The sequence below is a fragment of the Amblyomma maculatum genome, chromosome 6 (assembly GCF_055883805.1).
Source record: "Amblyomma maculatum isolate TAMU_Amacu chromosome 6, ASM5588380v1, whole genome shotgun sequence".
Taxonomy (NCBI): Eukaryota; Metazoa; Arthropoda; class Arachnida; order Ixodida; family Ixodidae; genus Amblyomma; species Amblyomma maculatum.
In genome coordinates this window covers 66,374,131-66,382,476 of record NC_139349.1, presented here as the reverse complement: position 1 = coordinate 66,382,476, position 8,346 = coordinate 66,374,131, and the positions used below count along the sequence as shown (strand labels likewise).

General features: G+C 50.2%; 1 pseudogene; it reads left to right on the top strand.

The window, feature by feature from the left end:
* Positions 1-5,857: 5,857 nt before the first annotated feature.
* Positions 5,858-6,850, top strand: LOC146185913 (uncharacterized; annotated as a pseudogene).
* The last annotated feature ends 1,496 nt before the right edge of the window (positions 6,851-8,346 follow it).

Sequence of the window (8,346 nt, the reverse complement as noted above, 5' to 3'; positions counted from 1 at the left end):
GACATACGCCACCAACCTAGCACAACAAAATTGCAACAATTTTGCGAGTCATTGAGAGGAACGCTGGGAACGTCCCGTACTTGGACAATCCTGCGGAACCTCATTGACCCCTCTAAATCAAAATCCGCATCTACACGGACCCTGAAGCGTATTGCTCACCTTTTTCCAGGGGACGACGCCACGCTGCTTCAAGCTCTTAAGGACAAATATATCGGCACCAGCCCAGCTCCTCCTTGCTCTTTAACCTACCAGGGCGAGGAAAATCCGGCCCTCGATGCTCCCATTTCTGAAGCCGAGGTGTATGCTGCAGTTCGATCATGCACCCGCAACACGGCGGCGGGAACGGACAAGATCAGCAACGCCATGATCCGCAACTTCAGCAAGGCACAAATCAGCGACCTCACCAAGTATTTGAACGACTCGCTGTGGGAGAAGAATGAAATTCGCTCTGAGTGGAAGCGCTCGGAGATAATCGTAATTCCAAAACCGGGCAAGAAGCCGGCGGTAGAAACGCTACGACCCATATCACTCACCTCGTGCCTGGGCAAGCTCTACGAGCGAGTCATCCAGACGCGACTTCAACACTACATAGAAGATAACGGCCTCTTCCATCCCTCCATGATCGGCTTCAGATCGGGCCTGTCCACTCATGACGCTTTTCTTCTCCTCAAGGAGGAGGTACTTTCTAATATTCCGAGAGGAGGCGAGCACCTCATTATGGCGCTAGATCTAAAAGGCGCGTTTGATAATGTGTCTCACGAGGCAATCCTATCCGAGCTCAATAACCTAAACTGCGGCGAACGCACCTTCAGATACGTCAAGAATTTTTTGTCCAACCGAACGGCAACGATAGGAATGGGTGACATGAGATCGGATCTTCAAGATATGCCAAACAAGGGCACGCCACAGGGATCGGTCATCTCCCCGCTCCTCTTCAACATCGTCATGATTAGAATCGCAAGGGCTCTGCAACAGGTTCCGAACATTGGATACACCCTGTATGCTGATGACATTACGATCTGGACAACCACCGGCTCTCTAGGCCAGAGAGAAGAAACACTTCAAGCAGCCGCAACCTGCGTGGAAACAGAGGCCTTTCGATGCGGGCTCCAATGCTCCCCAGATAAATCTGAAGTCATCCGCATACGTGGGTACCATTATACGTCACCAGGCAATCTTAGCATCCTCCTGCATGGGGTCCCAATCCGCGAAGTGCCACTCATACGAATCCTGGGTCTCTGGCTCCAAAGTGATAGGAAAGTGGACCACGTGCTCCACCTCCTCAAGAATACAACACAGCAGATCTCTAAAATGATCCGCCGGGTGGCCAGAAATAGAAAAGGCATGCGGGAAGAAGACACGATCCGTCTGGTGCAGGCGCTGGTCATCAGTCGCCTCTCCTATGGACTACCTTACCTCACCCTGCTCCGAAGAGATCTCAACAAAGTAAACGCAATGATACGTGCAGCTTACAGGAACGCGTTAGGCCTCCCACCATACACCTCCAACGTCAAATTAATTGGAAGCTCTTGGACTGCACAACACATTTGAAGAAATTCAAGAGGCTGTCCTGTCCCAAAGGGAACGCCTTCTGTCAACTGAGACTGGCCGGCTCATTCTCGAGCGCGTTGGCTATCCTTCGGACGTACAAGCTATACAGTCAACGACTAACATTCCTGTTCCGTACCGGGCAAGAGTATATGTGTCCCCGCTTCCAAAGAACATGTCTCCAGTCCACAACGAAGGCAGAAGACACGCCCGAGTGAATTATCTTAAACGTGCAGTGGAACGCAGTCCGAAAACTGTCTATGTGGATGCCGCTCTATACGAGCATACATCGAACGCAGCAGCAGCCGTGGTGGTGGGCTCTTCATACACAGAAGTCTCCAGCATGTCCATCCCGCACTGTACTATTACAGAAGCGGAAGTGGCGGCGATCGTGTTGGCCATTATCTACGGAGACGCGACCAATCGAGAGCTGCACGTAATCACCGACTCACAGGCGGCGTGTCGGCTCTTTCTTGCAGGCAGAATACCTAAAAAATTAGCTCGCTTCACAACTAACCCATCGGTTACAACCTCGCAGCTCAAACATCAGATCACTTGGGTTTCGGGGCACTTTGGATTGGAAGGTAATGAGGTCGCGGATAGGCTAGCTCGAGGTCACACAAACCGAGCGGCCACCAATCCCGATCTCACAACCAGCATTCCTGTCCCAGCGACTTACGGCGCGCGACTTAAGTACCTACGGGAACAACGTAGGATTTATCCCCCTCCACACAAGAGTCGAAATGTACAAGAAATGCGGGAATGGAGACAGCTCCAAACCAACGCTTACCCCAACCTACATCAATACAACAATGTTCCCAGAACACTACACAGACATATGCCCTTGGTGCAATGACCAGCCCACCGCCTACCACGTCACATGGCGGTGCACAGGCCCCAAACCTCCACACATAAACATGCACCATTCGGAGGCGCAGTGGGAGGCCACTCTGCAATGCTATGATCTAGAGACCCAGCGTAGGCTGGTGACTCAGGCAAGAGCGGCAGCCCAGGCCACTGGGGTCTCTCCACTGCCCTCACTGCCCCCCCCCCCCCCCTCCTCTTTTTTTCTTTTTGAAATAAAGTTTTCTCTCTCTCTCTCCGTGCGCTGCAGTTTGGGGAGCGCGCGTGGCGCCATTTGGTTAACAGAGGGGACGAAAGGCGGAGGCGTCTCGTTCAGTTTGCGGTCGGAGAGGAGAGCGGCAAGGTGTCTCCACCGAAGGTGAAAATAAACTCCGCTAATTATGGTTGGCTCGGCCTATTGCTGTGTATCAATGCCATAACACCTATAAAAATACTACAAGCAAGGGGCCGAAGATCAAATTTTGCCGTTTCCTTTGGAGATCATACGAAACGGAGACGAGAGAGCGCTGGATTCAGGCAGTGCGGCGTGCAAGGAAGGGCGACTATTTCTGTTGGCTGAGGGTTGCCCCTTCGTATGGGTAAGGCTGTACCAGGAAGTAATTTTAAATCTGTACCCTTTTCTTCGTGCAATGCTAGCCCCGACGGAAAGCCCTGGCAGCCAGTACAGCAAACCAGGATATGCGCAGCGGGCACGTTATGGGCAATGAGAAAAGTAACATTGCTTCGCACCCAGCCTACGCCACCATATTCCCCCCGTCTTATGGCAAAGCTGACGGAATGATGCCTTGTGAAAACCTGCGGAGGTACTTCAGGTAAGTTGCTAAGGGGCGAGTGTGCGCGCCGGCGGCCGTCATCATCTAAGCTCCTGCTCCAACACCGCGCGCGGCAACTCTATTCGCATCAAGTGGTTCCCGACGCACGCGGGAGAGTGCATTCGGCGGCTCGAGCGCTTACCTTCCGCGCCCCCGAGAGTGACCGTTCCGAGTGGTGGTTCGCAACAAGGGACTGAATTACCAGTGACGAGGAAGTGACTGTTACCGTCTAGCTCGACGGACAATGGGGCCGCCGCTTCACCCAATCCAACTAGAGAGGACTGGGAGGCGGCCCTGCTCGGCTGTCAAGACCTCAAGGCTCAAAAGGCCTTGGTTCAACGGACGCGGGCGGCGTTGCTTGCCAATGGGGCCCCGGAATAGGGACTCCACCTAGTATTGTCAGGGGAGGAGACCGATATGTCTCTAACCCAAACACCTCTGTAACCATTTAATTGTCATTTATAAATGTTTTAACCACCACCACCACCACCCGGCGCTTAGTCGGGAGGAGGCGGTCATCCTAAGGCAAATACAAACCGGGTTACTCCTCGCCCCGGCAGTGCTACACGTCTGGGAATGGTTGCTTAGGATCAATTAGAACCAATGGGAAGCTCAATTCGTTTCAAATGGGTGTCTCAATTGGGAGCGAATGAATCCCAATTGGGATGCCCAGTTGGTTTCTTCAGTCCCATGGGAGTCACGAAACCAACTGAGCGTCCCAATTGGGAAGGAAGAAACCAACTAATCTTCCCAATCGAGAGTGAAGAAACCAGTTGGGGTGGACAGTACCCATTGGACAAACCATTTGGGATTGACAGAAACAATTCAATCTGACTGGTCTTCCCAATTGGACCCATTGATTTTTTTTTACTGGGAGCTGGATATGACGCATGACTTTATTTATTTACAATACCCTTAAAGACCCGCAGAGAGGTATTACATAAGGGGGGGGGAGGGGGGGACAATACTGTACGCTCACAGATAACACAATATGCAAAAAAAAAAAAAACAGCAGGCCTTCACTGCTGTTTTGATTTGAAGGTTTGGGAGTCGTGCAGCAGACCGGGCCACGGTGGACCGGGCGACTGCGGATAGTTCAGAGGATAATGTAGAGGAAAGCGGTTTGCCCTTAACGAACCGGAATGCTCACCAGACCCAGAATATGAAGAGTCATTGCTCTCCGTTGGATGTGCAGAAATGCCAGTGGAAAAAAGGAACGCATCCGTGGTAAGCGGCATATATTTCTCTTTCTGGGATAAAAAAAAAAAAAAAAAAAAAAAAAACTGCAGTACTTGATAGAATTTCGTGACCACCCAGATCGGAACTTGAGTTTTTGCTACTTGTTTAAACGCAGCCGCCGCGGTCGGGATCGAACCCAGGTACTGTGCCGGAGTACCCGGGCTCGATCCCGACCGCGGCGGCTTCGTTTTGATGGAGGCGAAACGAAGAGGCGTCCGTGTGCTGTGCGATGTCAGCGCACGTTAAAGATCCCCAGGTGGTCGAAGTTACTCCGTAGCCCTCCACTACTGCTCCTCCTTCTCTCTATCCCATTCCACTTTATTCCTCTCCCTTACGGCGCGGTTCAGGTGTCCACAGAAATAATTGTGACAAATACAGCTCCTTTCCCTTTCTTTGAACCAATTATACTTGTTTCTTTGGATTTGATGTAAGCTGTTTACTCCGCGAGCATATCGCTAATGATGTTTGCGTTATTTTTGTATATTAAACTTCAGGTACTTACGTCTAAAGCAGATTTGTGGTGTCTGCATGTTTCACGCTGTTTCATTTTTATGTATTATCAACTCGTGCGCTTAGCTATTTGGTTGGATTTACTACCATTTATCCTTGTGTGTTTTTTTTATAACATTGAAGGCGTGAGCAACGCATTTTTGTAGGTGGGGAGGTGGTGAAGGGGGGCAGTTCCTGGCCCTACAAGGCTGGGACGGTAGGTCAACGCCCCTTTCGGGGGGGGGGGGGGGGGGGGGGGGGCTAGCCAGTCACTGATTTTTATCTGTTGTAGGCCGTCATTGGCGGACGACGGCTGTTGTGGCGCGCGCCTTTCTCTCCCTCTTCTTTTTTTTTCTTGTCTATTTTCTCTCCTGTCAGCACGAGGCAGCGGAGGTGGCTCAGCTACAGAGCCAGTAGCAGGCCCGTGCAGAGAGGTTGTGAAGGGTGGCTGATCCTGGCCCTGATGGGGTTGGGACAGGTGGGTCAACGCCGCTTGCGGCGGCGGCTAGCCTGCCACCGAATTTTATCTGTTGTAGGCCGTCGTTGCACCCGCCACTGCTTCGGTAGTGGACGAGGGCTGTTGTTGCGGCGCGCGTCTTTCTCTCCCTCTTCTTTTTCTTCTCTATTTTCTCTTCTGTCCGCACGAGGCAGCGGAGGTGGCTCAGATACAGAGCCAGTAGCAGGCCCGTGCATTTTCTTTTCCTTCTTCCTACAGCCCCAACAAAGCATTTTTGTAAGTGCTGTTTTATTATTTTGCTGCTAAGTCTTTTCTTTTTGTATGTTGATCCTAAAATTATTATTATTATTATTATTAATGTCTTTCCCCGATCACGACAGTGCCTCGCATCGGATATCGCTAACCAATCTTCCCTGCGGGTGCAGATGACGCAGACCGAGTCTCAATCATGCGAGGGCCCCTGCACCCTTTTCCCTTCCATATGTGTCATGTCAGCACTGTGAATTCAACTCAAGTAGAGCCTTCCACTACATCTACAGCCACCGGCAAAGACGAGATAGGTTGTGTAGTTCTGGGTTAGAGTTCCCTTTATGAAAAAAAGGACGCCTTTTTGGAACTTTGCGGTGTGAACACCAATGCCTTTGCATTGCTGCTTTCAGTGTTGGCTCGACTTTGTGTTAGGAGAATAGATGTGCCAATCGTACAGAAGTTAGTTATATTTCTAATGAAGATAAAGCTAGGTATTTCATTTTCTAGCATCGCAGTGCTGTTTGGCATCCACAGGACAGCAGTCAGCCGCATTTTTTATTTTGTATTGAACAACCTAGTGACTGCAAGGCAGAACTGGATACCAAATCCACCCATTGAAGTTGTCCAAGAATCTATAAAAGTTGTCCAAGACTACCCGAGGTGTCGTTTCATAATTGATTGTACGGAGCTAAAGATCGAGGATCCCCCAACTGTTGAGCAGCAGCGTGCATTGTTTTCCAATTACAAAGGTCATTAAACACTGAAATTTTTAATCGCAATATTGCCCAACGGAGTTGTAACATTTATATCAAAAGCTTACGGTGGAATGGCTTCAGAGACCCATATTACCTTAAAATCAGGTTTTCTCGACCGAGTTGAGCCATGCGATGTTATTCTGGCCGACTAAGGCTTTCCCGGGATTTGGGCACGAGTAGAAGGTTAGGAAGCCATCATTGTTTTGCCCCCATTAGGCAGTGCATAGTTCACATACGATGTACTAATGCAGACATATCATGTGGCCCAAGTGCGAATTCATGTCGAGCGGGTAATCCAGCGGATAAAGATATTTAACATCCTAAACACCAGAGTTCCCACAGAGATAATTCCCTATATGGACGACGTCATGCGCATGTGCTGCATACTCACTAACCTCCAAGCACCCATGATAAATGAAAAGTTGCAGCCTAATTAGCATTCTTCACAGCTCTTTGTTATGTGGATCTTTGAAGTGCAAGTTAAGGGCCCAAGCAGGACATCCTCTCCTTTCTTTCACCAGCTCAGTTCCTGGGGAGGTCAAACCGCATGCTGCGTGGAATTCGTTCGTGGAAGTGCACCTGCACAAAACACACTTTCTCTGGCATGGCCAAATGGTATTGCACAAACATACTAAGGAGGAGAGGTGGGGGGGGGGGGTGCCTGCAAACTTGTTTCCATTCACCAGGGAAGCCAACTTGCCATTCTTCCTCTACCCTGTTGTGCCGGTGGGGTTATCATACAGTAGCCTACCGTCAACAGGATTGTGCCAAGGAGTTGGTTGCGTAGCGCTCGTCACCCGTTTCGTGAACGAGGGCTGTCAGGTCCCTGGGCGGTAGCGATGAATCCGAGTCGGCGCTGGTGAGATGAAGAAAAAGCTTTATACACTATTTACAGACATTTACACAACGAGTTCGGCTCTGGGGCCGAAAGCTAACATAGCCATACGCGACTGCCTCGCGCAGCGACGGCCGGGGAGATTCCGCCGCGTCCGCTCTCTCAGGGAACTCACACTCGGAGTCTTGAACGGAACCACTTGAGTCTCCATAACCGAGAAACCGTTGACGCTCAAATGGTCCAATCCGGCGGCAGCACTTTCGCAGGGACAATGGGAGAGCTTGCTGCGCTCTTGCTTCAAATATGCCGCGGGGCGAGAAGGGGTCCACCGCCAGGGCCGCGGCGCCGTGCTGTCTGGATGCTCAGCTCATGTTGAAACGCGTCGCTTCTCTCCCCTTGGCACGGCTCGCCTCCAGTTTACCGGTGCTTTGCAGAGCAGTATCCGAATTTTGTGAAGGAGGTGTTCGTCAGAGAAGTTCGGCGTCCGGCTGAATTTCTGGGCGGCTTTGGCCGGGCACAACAACCCCTGCCTGGCGGACTAGCATGACACGCATTGCCTTGTCTGGTTGGGGCTAGCACCTGGTTTCATTCTTCGTTTAACCTCTGTGCGGTTCAGTCCATAAATTTTTGCTTGCATATGTGCTGAGGTGTGATGACCTATTTCTTTACGCATATGTCCTTTTTAATATTGTCCCTTCTGCGTGTATTTATAATATGGTATTGCCTACAGTGGCTCAAAGGTTTTGCATATTTATTAATGCGAAAGCATTACTTTACTATGTTCACATATTTCGCTCCGCAGGCGCAGGCTGCATCGCAAATTCGAATTCGCAGCAGTTGGAATTGAAAAGTAGAGGTTAATGAGTGATGTCAATCGAGAGAGGGTGACGTAATGCCATGTCCAAAAATAATTAGGCCAATAAGTTAATTAGGCATATAATTAGATGCAAAAAAAGTAAAAGTAAAGGCGAATCTGGTCTCATAAGCCAATGGCTTGGTGCCAAGTTTGAATGTATCAAATACTAAAATAGTTAATTAAATCGGTCAAGGTGAGTCAAGGATGTGACGTTACGCAACCTGAAGTCGAGCCAAAGAAAA